The sequence below is a fragment of the Palaemon carinicauda genome, chromosome 5 (genome assembly GCF_036898095.1).
Source record: "Palaemon carinicauda isolate YSFRI2023 chromosome 5, ASM3689809v2, whole genome shotgun sequence".
In the NCBI taxonomy this organism is placed as follows: domain Eukaryota; kingdom Metazoa; phylum Arthropoda; class Malacostraca; order Decapoda; family Palaemonidae; genus Palaemon; species Palaemon carinicauda.
The window spans coordinates 106,892,716-106,912,269 of NC_090729.1; the positions used below are offsets into that span (position 1 = coordinate 106,892,716).

Here is a 19,554-nt window from a genome sequence, read left to right on the forward strand (position 1 = left end):
GCTATTGTACATACAACCCTTGAGCTTAATTGGTTCCTAGAAGCTGTTTTTAAGTCGATTTTTGTTACATTTTGGCCTAGGGGTGTATGTACGATAACGGCCACCTGTATGTATTATTATGTCTAACTTAGAATACGGTAGTGTAAGTAGGTTTCATATGAAATAGATATCAGGTTATCATAAATGTTTTTTCTTTTTTACCGCATTAAAGGATATAATATTTTTTTTTTACAGTATTTCTTTATCTTATCTTTGTTATTTTCAGTTAGATTTGTTTGTTTGTATAACCAAATATTTGTAAGTTTGGACCTTCTATATATATGTGCCTCTGCGTCGATGACAATTTATGGTAAAATTATACAATAGTACAATGACCTATGGAGAGAACAAGACTATTAAATGATGTATTTTAAGGTGATTTAAATGATTTTGATAGAGATGACTGGTGGAAACCCATAGTTTTTCCAACGCAATCACCAACCTTCGTTTTTTAATAATGAACTTGGCAGTTAAAAACGTACAAATAGATGTTAGCAGTAGGCGGTAGATACTGGGTAGTGGTGCGAAAGCCCCCCGCCTCTTCTGCCGGCTGCAATCTAATTGAGGTTACAGTTTGCTAAAGGGGAGACAACCTTTCAGGGAACTACCTTCCGCAGCTAATTGAGGTTACAGTTTGCTAAAGGGGAGACAACCTTTCAGGGTAACTACCTTCCGCAGCTAATTGAGGTTACAGTTTGCTAAAGGGGAGACAACCTTTCAGGGAACTACCTTCCGCAGCTAATTGAGGTTACAGTTTGCTAAAGGGGAGACAACCTTCCAGGGTAACTACCTTCCGCAGCTAATTGAGGTTACAGTTTGCCAAAGGGGAGACAACCTTTCAGGGTAACTACCTTCCGCAGCTAATTGAGGTTACAGTTTGCCAAAGGGGAGACAACCTTTCAGGGTAACTACCTTCCGCAGCTAATTGAGGTTACAGTTTGCCAAAGGGGAGACAACCTTTCAGGGTAACTACCTTCCGCAGCTAATATAGGTTACAGTTTGCTAAACAGGAGACAACCTTTCAGGGTAACTACCTGCCTGGTGTTCATACCTCGTTAACCCTTTTACCCCCAGGCTATTTGGAACTTTCCAACCCTTAACCCCCTGGGGTTATTTTTTTTTTCAAGCACATTTTGCAGTATATTTTTTTTTTAGATTGCTCTAACAGTCTTAATTTTTGTCATAGAGAGGTCAGGTTGGTCTCATTCTCTTGGAAAATGCCCGAAGTTTCTCAAAAAATTATCAAAAATATGCAAAAAAAAAAAATATAAATAGCAGTTTTTTCCAAGATCATACCGGTACGTCCATGGGGGTAAAGGGATGAGTTTTGTGAAACGTACCAGTACGTCCTTTTGGAGTAAAAGGATTAAAAGTTTTAACTGCCGTATCCTAGCTTCGATGTTATCCTTCTCCTATGAGTAAAGAACTCAGGTTTGTATAATTAGGAAAATACAAATTACTTCTTACATTTTTCATTTTTAATCTGGGTTAGACAAATTAATTTAAAACCTTGTAAAAATACTATTGAGTAGCCGTTCAATGTGAGGATCTGTAGAAAATGCCTTTTACAGTACTGCTACTGGAGGCATCGATGTCGTGCAGTTACCGAGGGGATTGCGTCTAAAATTGAATTGTACATAAAAATTAGCTAAAGTAATTGTAAAATGAAAATTTTGTACTAGAAAATCAATTTTGTTTAAAAAAATTTTTACTCTGATGTTGATATTCATTATGCTTATACATTGCTCTAGTACTTGTTCAGATATAATGCTGTATTTAATACATTGAATTTTATTGATTACTGTACAGTATTATGTGCTGATATTCTCTCTGACCACTTCAGGACTTTTTGCTGTGACATCGAAAATGTACGACGCCGTACGCGAGGCTCTGGGGACGTCGCGCTTCGTCGCCACAGATCAGATTGGAGGCGGGTGCATCAACGAGATAGATCACGGAAAGGTCTATTCGAAGAGAAGCTCCAAGGAAAAGGTACAGTATTTGAAGTACGTTAACTCCTTCACATAAAATCTTGTAGTACGTGGAAAGGGTATTTCATCCTTATGGTTTTTTCAAACGGTATTTTGATAAATTATATGTGATTCAAATGAACGAGTTATTGCACAGTTCTCTTCAATCACATGTCCCTTTTCTACCTTGCTCTCTGAGCCATTATATGAGTTATTCACCGCTTAATTCCATTTAAACCACTTCATTGACTTATCCAATTTCCTAATCATCTCGATTTTTGAAATATCTATGACGTCCATATTATTTTCAATTGTGCTTCACCACACTTCCCCTTGTCTGCACTTCCCCTTCCCCCCCCCCACACACACACATGACCATTATCTTTTGATTTGTTTTAAGTCAAGAGTTTGAATCAGACATATGACAAAAGAAGGAAAGAAGAATTAGACTGGAAAGAGTTTGGGGTGGGGGGGGGACAACAAATGGAAAGACTCATTAGATGTGAAACATGTTGAAATGAAGATCTAGGCTTAAATTGCCTAGAATTCAAGGGAGCTGTGAAAAAAATCTGTATGTCTGACTCCACGTAGAGGTTACTACTCAATGGTTTAGTACAGAAAAGTACACTATAGTTATAGGTCAAATTGTGTTTGCTGCATATTTACAGTGGTTCCAACACGAAGTACTTACCTCGAACTACTTTCTTAGGAGTATCTGGGATCTCCTCCCATCCGACCAGAATTTTGTGTAGTTTACCCTACTCCCGTTTTCTATGCGGGGCATTTCTGGTGGAGTGATACGCGCCCAGAGATGACCCGGGGTCAGGGAGCATGCTTGCTCAGGTCTCGCTCTCCAGTAAGTTTCTGGTCGCGTCGGCGTTAACACCCCGACGCTCTCTCTTAACCTAGTGCGACCCTTTCTGTCCCTGATTCCTTTGTGTCTCAAGCGGTCTCTACATGATCGCTGCATATTTACAGTTTTCATACCATCAGGGTCTTCTTATACAAATATTTTTTCTTTCTTTTTAACAGTGTGATGAAGAAATATCTCCCTTTAAGTCGTCCCAAACTTTAATCTATTTGTCAGTACAAAGGTTATATAGTTTAGTTTCCCCATTTTTAAGTGAAACTTTTGATGGGCAGCAGATAAGGTCAGGGCCCTGAAGTCAGTCGGCATGGGTTGATGGAAAAGCAACAGTTACGAAACTTATGAGCAGTTCGTTTAAGATCAGGTTAGTGATGACAGTAGGGCTATTATTGAGGCAGTTCTCATCTTGCTGTAAACATGTTCCTTGGTAGTGCTATTTTTATAGCTAGAAAGGACTAAAGAGGCTTGTTTTATATATAATTTCTCCCTCATCTGTAATTCCTCTGGTTTTTAATGTTCAAGAATATTGGGCAAAAGATGAAGACTAGTTTATCTGAATAGCCGTAGTATTATTACCAGCTTAGTCACAACCCTAGTTGGAAAAGCAGGATGCTGTAAGCCCAAGGACTCCATTAGGGAAGAATAGCTCAGTCAGGAAACAGATAGAATAGTGTTTATGAGTGCACCCTCATGCAAGAGTACTCTACTCCAGGACAGTGGAAGACCATGGCACAAGCTATGGCACTATCCAAGACTGGAGAACAATGGTTTGATTTTGGAGTGTCCTTCTAGAAGAGCTGCTTACCATAGCTAAGGAGTCTCTTCTACCCTTACCAATAGGAAAGTAGCCACTGAACAATTGCAGTGCAGTAGTTAACCCCTGGAGAGAATAGCTGAAAAGAGACATCTATAGAAAGGTGAAAAAGTCTCATTTAAAAAGCAAGGGGTTACTTGAAGTGCAATGGGTTTATGGTTTTGATCGATGCGATAAGAAATTTATAGTTAAATGGATAAATAGTAGCATACAGTACAGAAAAGGAATGATAATAATAAATTTTTTTTTCTGGGTTCGACCTGTGTTGCTCCGTGAAATGCTCCTTATAGCACCGTTTCTAAGGTATAAATACTGCTAAATATACCAGAGAAAAAAGTTGCATGGAATGGCAGGAATATACCCAGCTCACTCACTCTAATAGAGTGTCGGTATAGTAACTGGGGCGTGTTATAACCACTACCAGAGGTCCCTTACCAATTAGTCCTCTCCTTCCTCAATATCCCTGGATACTACGAGGTGCCATTCTACATCCAACTACTGCCCTCTACTACGACTACCCCCCACCCCTACCACTACCCATGCTTCTTCCCTCATTCCTTTTCTAGCGCCAGTGAGATTCGGACACGTTGCTTTCATAGCTTTGTGTTTCGGTGTTTTTTTGAAGATGTCAGTCGTTTTGGAGATCCCTGCTCCCAAGTTGAGTGTTATAATTGTCTGTTTTGATAATTCTAGGTAGCGACACACGTTAATTTTATAGTTTTGTTTGTTTTTAGTCTCAGCCGCTCTGCATGATGCTTTCCCTTATGGGTATATTGGCGGCCATTGAATAATAATACTGTATGCCATATGAACATTTTCTGTGAATTAGTATATCTCAGATGACAAAAAGAAATTATTATTATTATTATTATTACTTGCTAAGCTACAACCCTAGTTGGAAAAAGCAAGATGCTATAAGCCCATGGGCTCCAACAGGGGAAATACTCAGTGAGGAAAGGAAAATGAAATATTTGAAGAAGAGTAACAACATTTAAATAGATATTTCCTTTTAAAAACTTCAACAAAACAAGAGGAAAGGAAATAAGATAGAATAGTGAGCTTGAGTGTACCCCCAAGCAAGAGAACTCTAACCCAAGACAATTTTTATACATGTATATAATTTCTTTTAATTGAATTACTGGTTTATCGATGCTTATGGTTGAATGATGTAACTCAGATGTTGGTAAATAGAATTTCTTGCTGATGAATTACCTTCAAAATTTTGCGTAGGTTATGCAGTCACTCCTGTCTGTTTGTTTGTATGTAAGCAACTTTTACACAAAAACTGTCTTACCGATTTTGGCCAAACTTGGTGGTCATGTTTGGGATGACCCAAGGATGAATCTGTAACATTTCAGATAAAGTACAGCTAAGTACAAGTACGCAGCGGTACTTTAAGAATAATCACAATGCTAAGTAGATCGCAAATGTTGTGTTAGTTTATTTTTTCGTGAACAACATTATGGAAAAACTACTGAACAGTTTCAACAAAACATGGTGGACATAGTCTAGCCTATTCTTTACAGATTCTCCTCTGTCCTCATACACCTGACAACACTGAGATTACCAAACAATTCTTCTCCTCTCAAGGGGTTATTTACAGCACTGTAATTGTTCAGTGGCTACTTTCCTCTTGGGTTGGGTAGAAGAGACTCTTTAGCTCTGGTTGGCACCTCTTCTAGGAGGACACTCCAAATTCAAACCATTTATCTCTAGTTTTGGTTAGTGCCATAGCCTCTGTACCATGATCTTCCACTGTCTTGGGTTAGAGTTCCCTTGCTTGAGGGTACACTCGGGCTCACTATTCTGTCTAATTTCTCTTCCTCTTGTTTTGTTAAAGTTTTTATAGTTTATATAGGAATTATTTATTTCAATGTTGTTCCTGTTCTTAAGATTTTTTATTTTTCCTTGTTTCCTTTCCTCAATGGGCTATTTTCCCTGTTGAGGCCCCTGGGCTTATAGCATCCTGCTTTTCCAACTAGGGTAGTAGCTTAGCATTTAATAATAATAATAATAATAATGTGGTGTTTGACCCAAGGACAAAGCTGTTAGCTTTAGAAGAAAATTCGTTGAAGTACAAGTACGCATTGTAGTTATGAATGAAATGAGAGTGCTTTGTGTGGCAAAGGCATGCTCTTGGCTGAGTGCCCCTCTAGTTTATTTATGTTGATAGAGATATGTCGTCAGTAATTGCCTCCTACGACAGGCAAATGTTCAGTTATGTATCGTTACATAAACGGTGACATTATATCACCGTGCGTGTAATGCACGAGTAAATCTGTCCCTTATGGTGCAGTGTGCAAGGCATACTTTGAGCCGTTGTGCAAAACATATGAAATGGTTATTGAGCAAGAAAGGTTTTGCATTGGGAGCTATCAGTCCATTGCTATTTTAACCCTTTTACCCCCCAGGCTATTTGGAACTTTCCAACCCTTAACCCTTGGGGGTTATTTTTTGTCAAGCACATTTTGCAGTATATTTTTTTTAAATTGCTCTAACAGCCTTAATTTTTGTCATAGAGAAGTCAAGTTGGTCTCATTCTTTTGGAAAATGCCTGAAGTTTCTCAAAGAAATTTATCAAAAATATGCAAAAAAAAATGTAAATAGCAGTTTTATGAATAGAACTTACCTGGCAGTTATATATACATAGCTAATTATCTCTATTTCGGCAGAATTTTTCTAAAACTAGGCAACCGCCTTGTGGTGGTTGGGTGGTAACACCCGTTAAAGGGTGGTAGGAGGAATCATTCCCGTTTTCTGTTCTTCAGTTCATCTCTGCCGGCCGGATCGACAACACGTTGGTCCGTCATTAAGAGTTTTTCTTCGCTTTCCCTGCTCCGGTGTACCAGTCTGCTTTTTTGGTGAAGTACTCTGATTTGGGGTTTTGGCGATCGTTGTATTTTGTTTTCTCTTAGCTTTTTTTTGCTGTTTTTCATTATGAGTGAAAAGAGTCATTACCGTATCTGTGCGAATGAGGAATGTAAGGTGAGACTACTGAAAATGGCGGTAGATCCTCACACCGTTTGTTCTAATTGTAGGGGTTTTGTTTGTGCCCTTGATAATAGGTGCGGGGAATGTAAGGTTTTGGATGAGAAAGATTGGTTAATTATGAAGCGCTATGTGCGTAAGCTAGAGCTCGATAGAGTTAGGAGAGCTTTTAGGTCTAAGTCTGTTAGTGGTAAGGAAGACGAACTTAGCGTAGATTTATCTATTGATCCTATTATTGATTCCTCTTTGGAAGTTGATCCTTCCCTTGAGGTAGTAACTCCTGCACCTCCTACAGGTTCCGTATCTACGGATGACCCTCGGTACGCTAGCCTGGCGGCCGAGTTGAAGGCCATTAAAGAACAACTGGAGGCCTTTAAAGGTAAGGAAAGTGAAAGTGCTTGTGTTAGTGCAGTGGAGGTGGCGACTGACCGAATCTGTCTTACCCCTAGGCCTAGACCTCTACCAAGCTCCCAGGACCAAGGGAGAAGGTACGTCGATGACCGAAAGGGGGTGAGAGGTACGTACCCTCGGTCAGCCGTCGCCTCAGACAGTCCTGTTGTCGATTCCCAGGCTGCTCTTGACCGTCACGGGAAAGACGTGTCGGATGTGTTGTTTTCTTCTCCGAATTCGTCCAGACGTAAATGGAAGTATGAAGCTTCAAGACCTACTAAGAGGAGATGGAACCGCGACGAACGGTCTCGTTCTTTCTCTCCCGGTTCTAGCAGTTATGAACCTTGTCCATCGGAGGATGATTTCGACTCCGTGCCTGTGAAAAGGGCGAAGCCTGCTGCCGAAGATCCTCCCCCTTCTACGAGTGTTATTCGTCAGCCCCCCCCTTCGGGTCCGCAAGACCCAGCTGATGTTGCTAAATCCTTTATGTCTGTCATGCAGGAACAACTTTTGACCTTAGTACAAGCCTTTAGCCGCCCTCACGCCCAGTCTGACAGACGTAAAGACGACTCGTTGCCGATTAAGAAGTCTGCTTCTAAGAGAGAACGGAGTTCTTCTTTAAAGAAAACTTCTCCCTCGCTACGCCAGGATGAGGAATGTGTGCTTTCGCCAGGCGATACTTCTTCGCGATACCAGGGCGATACGTTTTCACGTTCTCGATACCTGGACGATACCTTATCGAACGACGCTGCTTCTCGTTCTCGATACCAAGACGATACCGCCTCCCGTTCGCTTCGCCACGACGATACCTCCTCTCATTCGCTTCGCCACGACGATACCTCCTCTCGTTCGCTTCGCCACGACGATACCTCCTCTCGTTCACGACGCCACAACGATACCGACCCTAGTTCTCGACGCCACGACGATACCGCCTCTCGTTCACGACGCCACGACGATACCGCCTCTCATTCTCGCCACCACGACGATACCGCCTCTCGCTCTCGACGACAGAACGACTCTGCCTCTCGTTCTCGGTCCCAGGGCGATACCACCCTGCCTCTTCGGGACGATACTGCCTCTCGTCCCAAGGATTCTTCTAGCGCGGGACTCCAGGATGCAACCCATCTTTTGCAGGATGATGCCTTTGATTTGCCCTTGTCGGGTTCTAAGGATCCTTCTTCTCTTTCGAAGGATATTGCAGATGTGGATCAGGACCTCGAGGATGTTTCTGATGACGATGATAATCCTGCCGACGCGCTGTGGGAGATTACAAAGTTCTCTCTCGCTCCCTTCTTGAACTTTTTGGAGAGGAATTCCAACCTGCTGCCCCTCAATCTCCTCAGTCCCAATTTAACAGAAAGAAGGCCAAGAAACAGTCGGCCTTCATCAAGATGAAGCTGTCTATCTCCGCAAAGAAGGCTCTCACGAAGATTGATGACTGGATGATGGAGCGGAGACAAACAGTTAAGACTTCCTTCTCGTTTCCACCAGCTCGTCTTGCTTCAAGAGCGGGTATGTGGTATGCAACTGGAGAACCTTTGGGTCTGGGAGTGCCTTCCTCCTCCAAGGGTGACTTCTCTGGTTTAGTGGACTCTGCTAGAAGGCATGCTCTCAACTCAGCCAAGGTCATGTGGTCGATGTCGGAGCTGGATCATCTCGTCAAAGGTATTTTTAGAGCCTTTGAGGTTTTTAGTTTCCTAGACTGGTCGCTTGGGACTCTCGCAAGGAAAACTGAACACATGGAAGGATCTAGGGACCTTACCAGTATTATGTCCTGTATGGATAAGGCCCTCAGAGATGGGGCGAATGAGTTGGCTGCTCTGTTCTCAGCTGGGGTCCTAAAGAAGAGAGCTCTGCTTTGCTCTTTTGCTTCTAGGTCTGTTACCAATGCACAAAAGTCTGAGCTTCTTTACGCCCCCCTCTCTCAACATCTTTTTCCCGAGTCCCTGGTTAATGACATTACGCGTTCTCTGGCCCAAAAAACCATCCAAGACCTTTTATCTCGTTCTGCTCGTAAGCCCTTGGCAGCCCCTCCTTCTTTGAAACGGGAGGAAAGGAGATTCCAGCAGCCCTTTCGGGGCAGGACTACTTCAAGACCAGATTTTAGAGGGAGAAGGCAAGATTCAGGACCAAGATCTACCAGGGGTTCTTTCAGACCTCGCTCCAGAAAATGAAGTTCGTCTCCTCCAGACAGTAGGCGCAAGACTGTCAGGTTTTTGGTAGTCTTGGAAGAGGAGAGGGGCGGACACCTGGTCCCTCTCAGTCATCAAGGAAGGATACAAGATCCCCTTTCTGAAAAAACCTCCTCTTGCAGATGCTCCGCTGGCCTTAGTAGCCCGGTACTCAGATACGGGGAAACAGAAGGCCCTAGTAGACCTTGTCAACCAAATGCTAGACAAGGGGGCGATAGAACCGGTTCGGGATCTATCCTCCCCAGGCTTTTACAATCGCCTGTTTCTGGTCCCCAAGAACTCGGGCGGATGGAGACCCGTCCTGGATGTCAGCGCTCTCAACGTATTTGTGGAGAAGACAAAGTTCTCCATGGAGACGACTCAGTCGGTGCTGGCGTCAGTACGTCCAGGGGACTGGATGGTGTCCCTCGACTTGCAGGACGCATATTTCCATGTCCCCATCCATCCGACTTCGAGGAAGTACCTGAGATTTGTAATGGAGGGCAAGTGCTTCCAATTCAGAGCTCTTTGCTTCGGTCTCAGCACGGCTCCTCAAGTCTTCACCAGGGTAATGGCTAATGTTTCAGGTTGGCTGCATCAGGAGGGGATAAGGATATCCTTCTATCTGGACGATTGGCTGATTCGTTCACGATCGAGGGAGAAATGTCTGGAGGATTTACGGAAGACTTTTATGATGGCTCAAGATCTAGGCCTGGTCATCAACAGGGAGAAGTCTCAGATCAGACCGAATCAGACTATTCTCTATTTGGGGATAGTTCTGAATTCAGTTCTTTTTCGGGCTTCTCCCTCTCAGGAAAGACAGACCAAGTGTCTCGTAAAAGTCAGAACTTTCCTGGACAAGAAGAGATGCACAGCGAAGGAGTGGATGAGTTTGCTGGGGACTCTATCCTCCCTCGAACAGTTTGTCTCTCTGGGGAGACTCCACCTAAGGCCTCTTCAGCACTTTCTTTCGAAGACATGGAACAGAAAGATGCAGGAAGACTCCTTTTCCTTCCCCATTCCAATAGAACTCAAGACTCTTCTGAAGTCTTGTTAGGGGAAGGGATCTCCTTACACAAGAAGAACCCAGACCTAGTGTTGTTTTCAGACGCATCAGAGTCAGGCTGGGGGGCAACACTAGGAAGCAAGGAGGTCTCAGGCTATTGGGAAGGAATTCAGCTGGGATGGCACATCAACAACAAGGAGCTAATGGCCATTTTTCTGGGGCTAAAGGCCTTCAAGGACTTGGTGTCTGGGAAGATTGTGGAGGTCAACTCAGACAACACCACAGCTCTTGCTTACATCAGGAAGCAAGGAGGGACTCACTCTCTGTCTCTCTTCGAGACAGCAAGAGAGCTCCTTCTTTGGGCGAAGGAGAACAGGATAAACCTGCTGACGAGGTTTGTTCAGGGACAGAAGAATGTGAGGGCGGACATGCTCAGCAGGAAAGGGCAGGTCCTTCCCACAGAATGGACCCTCAACCAACAGGTCTGTCAGAGTCTCTGGAGGCTGTGGGGGAGACCCCTCATCGATCTTTTCGCCTCCAACTTATCCAAGAGGATCCCCATCTATTGCTCCCTAGTTCCGGACAGAGAGGCAATAGCAGTAGACGCCTTTTTGATGGATTGGACGGGGATGGACACTTATGCTTTTCCCCCGTTCAAGATCATCAATCTGGTAGTCAGGAAATTCGCCCTCCGCGATTCGGGACGGATGATCCTGATAGCTCCGTTCTGGCCGATGAGGGAATGGTTCACGGAGGTGGTGGACTTGTTGATGGACTTTCCAAGAAGCCTCCCTGCAAGTCCAAATCTGCTCAGACAACCCCACTTCGAGAGATATCATCAAAACCCCCTTCGCTCTCAATCTGACTGCCTTCAGACTATTGAGAAGCTCGTCAGATCGAGAGGCTTTTCAGCGCAAGCTGCGAAAGCTATCGCCAGAGCGAGGAGGGTCTCTTCGCAGAGGGTCTACCAGTCCAAGTGGGAGACTTTTAGGGCTTGGTGTAGGAAGCACAAGATTTCCTCATCCACTACCTCTGTGAGCCAGATTGCGGATTTCTTGTTGTACCTCAGACAGGACGCTAAGCTAGCTGTGTCCACTATCAAAGGGTACAAAAGTATGCTCTCTTCCGTCTGTCGGCATAGAGGCTTGGACTTGTCTCGCGATAAGGACTTACATGACCTCTTGAAGTCTTTTGAGACGACCAAGCAGACCCAGTTAAAGCCCCCTTCTTGGAACCTTGATGTGGTTCTTAAATTTCTGTGCACCAAGAGATTTGAGCCCATCTCACAGGCTCCCCTTAGGGAGGTTACCAAGAAGACCCTCTTTCTTTTGGCCTTAGCAACAGCTAAAAGAGTTAGTGAAGTCCATGCAATTGAAAAACAGGTAGGCTTCAATCTGAATGGGGCAGTTTGTGCCTTGAGATTAGACTTTCTCGCTAAGAACGAGAACCCTTCTAAGCCCTGGCCGAGGACCTTTGAGGTTCCTAACTTGACCAACCTAGTGGGTCAAGAGCAAGAGAGGCTGCTCTGTCCAGTACGAGCCCTCAAGACCTACTTGTCTCGCACGAAAAGTGTGAGAGGCTCTTCTAGCTCCCTGTGGTGTTCTGTGAAAGATCCTCAAAAGCCCCTTTCCAAGAACGCTTTGTCCTTTTTCCTGAGGGAAGTGATAAGAGAAGCGCATCTCTTGTGTGAGGAGGAACACTTCGGACGTTTAAAAGTGCAAGCTCACGAAGTGAGGGCCATTGCGACCTCGCTTGCTTACCGCAAGAACATGTCGCTCCGTCAAATTATGGATGCGACATTCTGGAGGAGCAACTCTGTGTTCGCCTCTCATTACCTCAGAGAGGTGAGGGTGGATTATGAGAAATGTTATACCTTGGGACCATATGTAGCTACGGCTTCTGTATTAGGCAAAGGAGTTACTACCTCCCCTCAACCTTAGTTTTGTTTACTTGTACATAGGTTGGTGTATTTTTTATTGGTTGTCTGAGGACTTCGACTTGTGTACAGTCACCTCAGTCTAGTTAGATAATTTTTATCTACTTTGCAAATGTTAGGTGGTTGGTTTGGTAAAGTTGCGGTTTTTTATTTTGGGCAATAGGTAGTCCTGAAGTCTAGTCAGATTGTTGGTCTCACCCCGTTGACAGACTCGATTGAGTGTTTTCAGCACTGCAGGTCACATCCTGGCTGACACTCCTAAGGGAAAGCGACTCAAGAGGCAGGAACCTTTGAAGTCAGCTACCTTAGCAGGTAAGGAATCAAGGTGTTTATATTTATCCTACAACTTTTTTGGTTGTTTCCCCAACGATGTTACTGTCTATCACCCTCCTCCAAGTGTGTTAATCAGCTATGTATATATAACTGCCAGGTAAGTTCTATTCATAAAAATGGAGTTTTTATGATAAAACAAAGTTTTATGAATACTTACCTGGCAGTTATATATACATTCGAAGGCCCACCCACCTCCCCTCAGGAGACAGGTCGGGCATAGATGAACTGAAGAACAGAAAACGGGAATGATTCCTCCTACCACCCTTTAACGGGTGTTACCACCCAACCACCACAAGGCGGTTGCCTAGTTTTAGAAAAATTCTGCCGAAATAGAGATAATTAGCTATGTATATATAACTGCCAGGTAAGTATTCATAAAACTTGGTTTTATCATAAAAACTCCATTTTTTTGCAAGGATGTAGGCCTACCGGTACGTCCATGGGGGTAAAGGGATAAGTTTTGTGAAACGTACCAGTACGTCCTTTTTGAGGTAAAAGGGTTAACATTTATCATATATTGAATATGTATGTACTGTATAGTTTTTCTTATAGATACCAGTCATCTGACATTATCCGAGGGGATAATTTGAATGCTGGATTTTGGATACTTACACCTTCAATTTATATGTATGATTAGAAAAATGATGGTATTTATTGCCAGCAGTCAGTCATTTTATATATCATTTGTAGATGTCAGAGTAAGTTAAATTTCAATTTATATGATTAAATAAATGATGGTTTTATCACCAGCAGTTTGTAATTTTATTAATCTTGTTTTTAGATATCACAGTTAAAACATCAAATTCTCGTCAGGCGAGTGTGATGTTCGACGGAGAGTTCGAAAGTCCGAAGGCCACGAAATTAACGGGGATAGTGAGGGTCCCCACTCCGCACATAGTCGTAGACGACCCCGCGGGCGGAGCCGTGCCGTGCGTGGAATACCTAGACATGCGCAGTTTGAATCGGCACACGAGAATGCTCGGGAAGCAGCTGGCAGAGTGAGTGCTTCTTGCGTTTGAAACTTGGAGATGTTGTAATGTTCTAATTCTTGATTGAAAGTATAAATAATGTAGAAGGTTGTCAAATTAATGCTATTTAACTTTTATAACATATTTGCTTTTCTGGTTTTAATTGAATATTCTTTTAATCTTTATACTAAACGATATCGGCGTCAATGACCTTCGATGTCAAGATGCCAGAGAACTTCGAATCAATCAATCAATCTCAGCTTTTAAAACATTTAGAGATACAAACAAAAATCTAACTGAAATTATAAATCTTTGATATTGTGTCAAAAGTTCCTAATGAAATACTGTATTAACCCTTCTACCCCAGGCTCTTTGGAACTTTCCAACCCTTAACCCCCAGGGGTTATTCTTTTTTCAAGCACATATTGCAGTATATTTTTTTTTAATTGCTCTATTCTATCTGATTTCTCTTCCTCTTATTTTGTTAAAGTTTTGATAGTTTATATTGGAAATATTTATTTTAATATTGTTACTCTTCTTAAAATATTTTATTTTTCCTTCTTTCCTTTCCTCACTGGGCTATTTTCCCTGTTGGGGCCCCTGGGCTTATAGCATTCTGCTTTTCCAACTAGGGTTGTAGCTTAGCAAGTAATAATAATCATAATAATAAATAATAATATAAATTATTATACAAGAGTGAGAATACTGTATATCGGGTCTGCAGTCAGGGTTACGATAACCACACGTTTTCAAGTCACTTTTTTTCCCCGCAGATGTTTTGCAGGGAAGGGGAGGAAAATGCCGCAGCGGCCATCTGGTTCCAGACGCCCGAAGAGAGCGTGAGGTCGTTGTTTCACGAAGGCTCGGGTGAGTACTGCTATGCCAAAGTGAAGTCTGAGTGTTTAGCATTTTGGAGTTATGACTTTGAGAAACAAAGTTACGAACATGTTGGGGCCCTTTGGTTTATAGCATCCTGCTTTTCAAAGTGGGGTCTTAGTTTAGCTAGTAATGATGATAATGTCCAGTCGCAAAGGACATAAGGTCGTATCTGCGACTTCCCTCGTAGTAGCTACCATCGGTATGCCTTACTTACGTCTTCCTTCTAAGGGAAATCCCTTGGGAGGATTTTAGTATTTTGGAGTTATGGCTTTGAAAAATTTTAAAAGTTGATGACATGTTGGAGCCCTTGGGGTTATAGCATCCTGCTTTTCCACTTGGGGTCGTAGTTTAGCCAGTAATGATGATGATAATGCCCAATCGCAAGGACACAAGGTCGCATCTGAGACTTCCCTCGTAGTAGCTGCCAACAGTGTACCTTATACTGTGTGTAGTATGCTGAATAGCTTCTTGGCCCCATCTCCAGGTCATTTACCTTAAATATAATCAATTCAAAGCCTATTTAGCTTTTACAACTTGAAGGAAAGGTTACCAATATCAGCACCACCATAATGACTTCGTGTCTCGGCAGGATCCTTCTCGTGGTTGACGTTGAGCGTGTTCTTCGTCTGCTACTACTTTCTGGCCTGCTGGACCTACGGCCTCGGCATACCCGCCGGCCTCTTCATCCCGACGCTGCTCTGCGGTGCAGCCTGGGGCCGGATCGTCGGCAAGACCATGGCCACCCTCTTTCCCGACCAGGTACGAGAACTTGAGCAGTCGCTGTTGTTGATACTCACTTGTGAAAACATTCGTCTTTTTGTTCTATCTTGTTTTTCTTTGCTTTTTCTCTTTTATAATTTGTTCTCCACATCTCAATTTAATGTTTCTGCTTTGTGTTGTTTACTTTTGCTTTTTTACTTTTATAATTTGTTCTCTACATCTCAATTTAATGTTTCTGCTCTGTGTTTTTTATATAAATGATCTTGGACAGTTTGTGTGACCTGGGTACTTCCAAGATAAACTCAATTTGCAAATCTTTATTGTAATTGGAAATCAGAAACTTAATGAGTAAAATTAGTGCAAAATTAATATCACGATTAACTCAAGTTGCAAATCATTATCGTATTTGGAAATCAGAAACTGAATGAGCAAAATTAGTGCAAAATTTATATTACAGTTTAACTTCTGATATATTTTGTCAAACACATTCGAAAGTAGAACATCAAAATGCAGATTTACACCGACTCGCAGGGTTGCCCTTTTAGCTCGGAAAAGTTTCCTCATCGCTGATTGGTTGGACAAGATAATTCTAACCAATCAGAGAGCAGGAAACTTTTCTGAGCTCAAAGGGCACCACTGCGAGTCAGTGCAAATGCGCCTCATTAAAAATAATTGAGTATAGTCTCCATCTTCTCCATATGCCACTTTCCGCTATTTAAATGAAGACAGATCCACTAGTCCATACTATAGTTTACATAGGAAATATTTATTTTAATGTTACTGTTCTTATTTTATTTTTCCTTGTTTCCTTTCCTCACTGGGCTATTTTCCCTGTTAGAGCCCCTGGGCTTATAGCATCTTGCTTTTCCAACTAGGGTTGTAGCTTAGCAAATAATGATAATAGTCAATTCTTTTTAGTGTGGCAGATTTACACCGACTCGCAGGGGTGCCCTTTTAACTCCGAAGAGTTCCCTGAAAGGGGACTGCTGCGAGTCGGTGCAATTGCGCCTCATTGAAAAAAATTGAGTATAGTCCACCTCTTCCATGGTACATGTACAAAGATCTAATCTCGATTGCAACTTCGCAGGACTGGGTTGACGAGGGGAAGTACGCCCTAGTCAGGGCGGGGGCCATGCTGGGAGGTGTCGTGCGCATGACGCTCAGCCTCACGGTGATCCTCATGGAGGCCGTCGGCAACATCACCTTCGGCCTTCCGCTGATGATCGTCCTGATGGTGGCCAAGTGGGTCGGGGATTACTTCAATGAGGTGACTTGTGTTTTTTTCTTATGAGTGAGGGGAACCCTAAAGTAGTTTTATATGCAGTCATTACATTCTCTCTCTCTCTCTCTCTCTCTCTCTCTCTCTCTCTCTCTCTCTCTCTCTCTCTCTCTCTCTCTCTCTCTCTCTCTCTCTCTCTATAAGTAAGAGGAACCCTAAGGTAATTCATTATATGTAGCTGTTACAAGTCCCTTTTTTTATTTTTATATTTGAAGAACCTTTAAGTAATTCTACTTGATTTGTAGCCTTTAAAAGTCTTTTTATAAGTAAGAGGAACCATTTATCTAACTCTACTTATTTGTATCTTTTACAAGTCTTTTTATTTATAAGTAAGAGGAACTGTCAAATTAATCTACTTTAGTATTCATGGCCGTTAAAAAGATTTTATGTATATTCAGTCTAAGAAAGATTTATCAGCACATTGTACAGTGTCTTTGCAGCATCCCATTGGGCCTTAGTTGCAACTGCTTCAGGTTTTTCAATATTAATCTTACCCGATGATCATGTAGCTGTCAACTCCGTTGCCCGACAGAAATCTACGGTCGGGATACGCCAGCGATCGCTATCCAGGTGGGGGTGTACACAACAGCGCCATCTGTGAGTAGGTACTCAAGTACTTCTTGTCAACAAGAACTCAATTTTTCCTCTGTCGTGCTGCCGGCAAGACCTACTTGGATACGCTGTTGATTCTGGAGTTTTTGTTCACGATTTGGTGATGTATTCACTCTAGAGTTTAGCCTTCGCTATTCAGGAAGCTTTATCATTAGCTTAGCAAGCTTTTGGAATTAATTTGGATTAATTGTTAACGAACTTTGCTAGATTTTGGAATTCCCCCTTGACTACTTCTTAAATTCAAGATGTCTGACCAGTCTCAAGTCCCTAAGTACAGGCAGTGTAGCGTTAGGACTTGTGCTAGGCGTCTTCCGAAGGCCTCTATAGATCCTCACACCGTTTGTTCCAATTGTAGGGGTAAATCCTGTCAATTGGAAGATCGATGTGGGGAATGCGCTGGGCTTTCGGAATTCGATTTTAACGAATTCCTTAAAAATGCACGTAGGTTAGAGAAGGAGAGAATCAGGAGGAGTTCTTCTCGCTCTGTGGATTTTTCCTCTCCCCATGCCCCTCAACCTTTTCCTTCCCCTGTGGTGGTGACTCCCGAACCTGCTACTAGTGCTCAGCCATCCATGGCGGATATGATGCGTGCCATTCAGGCTCTCGGTGACAGAGTGGAGTCATTGGCTAATGACCGTAATCAGCTCTTGGCAGATGTCAAAGAGCTGAAAGCGAAAAGTGCAGTGGGAAGTGTTATCAGTGCTAGTGATGTGCAAAGTGTCAGTGTCAGTGTTGCGCATGAGGGTACATCTGTGCGTGCCAGTCGTCCTCCCAGTCCGGGACCTCTTGCAAGCTCCCAAGCCCAGGGGAGAAGCAATGTCGAAGGACCAAAGGGTTCGGCAGGCCTTGATCGGCGCACGGATGTATCCTCAGTGGTTGCGGACGTATCTGTCAAAGATCGTCCCATCCACAAACAGACGAATGAGCCCTTACATTCCTCGTCTGTGGAAGAAGTTTCCAGGAGGAAACGATGGACCAAGGTTTCACGACCGCTCAAACGTAAGGTCCCTTCCGAGCGAGTCCAACGGCCCAGGTGTAGCCACTGGGTCAGTTCGGACTCGCTGCAGTCATCCGATGACTGCACACCTCCCAAGAGAGGTAGAGTGGTTCCACAACAGGCTACTGCTCCGTCTGTTGCTGCTCCAACCACGGTAGACCCTAAGTGGTCCATGCTGCAGACTATGCAGTCTCAGCTTGCGGTTTTCATGCAGGAGTATCATGCTGAGAAGGTTAACACTGCACCTGTTAACCTACAACCCGCCGAGGTTGTGCGCTCAGCAGATACTGCGGCTGCCTGCTCACACACTCCACCTGTGAGAGCTCCACCACCGATGCGCAGTCCACCCTGCCAGACGCATGTTCTTGCTGCACCATCCGTTGACATGCGTGAGCTACCGCATCAGCAGTGGGAAGGTGCTGTAGAGCTGCCGGGTTCTGTCACTATGCGGCATTCTCCGCATACCATACAGCATGCTCCGCATACCATACAGCATGCTCCGCAACCCACCACAACCCCTCCCACGCACCAGCACTCTGCTTTTGTTGTTGCCAGCTCGCAGACTGACCAGCAGCGGCATGATGTTGGATCCTCAGCAGCTACGCATGCACCCGTACTGCCGGATTCAGCCGTTCAGCTTTCTGCTATGCCTTTGCCACTTCCTACTCAGCTTTCGGATGATGGAGTATCAGATGACGAAGCTGCACATTTGGATGAACCGCACTCCGACTTTGAAGGGCCCAAGTCTACGCCTCCCTCCTTAGACTTTCGTAAAGTCCTTGCCTTGTTCAGGGACTTGTATCCTGAGCAGTTTGTGTCTGCAACCCCTCGCTCTCCTCCCTCCGAGTTTGCTCTGGGCATGCAGTCTGCTGCTCCTGCCTTCACCAAGCTTGTTCTCGCACGCTCATCCAAGAGAGCTTTGAGGGTTATGGGAGAGTGGTTGCAGTCCAAGAAGCAACTGGGAAAGACTGCTTTCATCTTTCCTCCTACCAAGCTTGCTTCTAAGTCGAGCGTCTGGTATGCCACGGGAGAGGAACCCGGCTTGGGAGTTCCTGCCTCTGCCCAGGGCGACTTCTCAAGTCTGGTTGACTCTCCCCGCAGGTTGGCTATGAGACGATCGAAGATCTGCTGGTCCTTTTCTGATATGGATCATCTGTTGAAGGGAGTCTTTCGTGCCTTCGAGATCTTCAACTTTCTCGACTGGTGTTTGGGAGCTTTAAGCAGAAAGACTTCCCCTTCGGATAAGGACTCTGCCATGCTGATCATGTCTAGCATGGACAAAGCCATTCGGGATGGGTCTGGTGAGCTTGCGGCTTCGTACGTGTCGGGAGTGCTTAAGAAGAGAGAACATCTTTGCTCCTTCTTATCGGCTGGTATCACCCCTTGTCAGAAGTCAGAGTTGTTGTTTGCTCCTCTCTCCAAGTGTCTGTTTCCGGAGGAGCTGATTAAGGGGATGGCTGCCTCTCTTATCCAGAAGGATACCCATGATCTGATGGCATCTTCTGCACGTAAGGCTAAAACCTTACCTTCCGTGCCTAGACCCTTCCGCCCTGCAGCAGTAGACACACCTGCAACCAGGTTCAT

The 19,554-nt window shown here is 43.9% G+C and overlaps 1 long non-coding RNA gene across 2 annotated transcripts in view; it reads left to right on the forward strand.

Moving 5' to 3' along the window:
• The first annotated feature begins 1,885 nt into the window (after positions 1-1,885).
• LOC137640500 (uncharacterized) overlaps positions 1,886-19,554 on the forward strand; it is a 46,351-nt gene continuing 28,682 nt past the window's right edge. For both annotated transcript variants that reach the window (XR_011044368.1, XR_011044369.1), the window contains exons 1-5: positions 1,886-2,031; positions 13,297-13,513; positions 14,257-14,350; positions 14,952-15,121; positions 16,170-16,349. This is a non-coding gene — a long non-coding RNA (uncharacterized lncRNA). The remainder of the gene's footprint in view (positions 2,032-13,296; positions 13,514-14,256; positions 14,351-14,951; positions 15,122-16,169; positions 16,350-19,554) is intronic.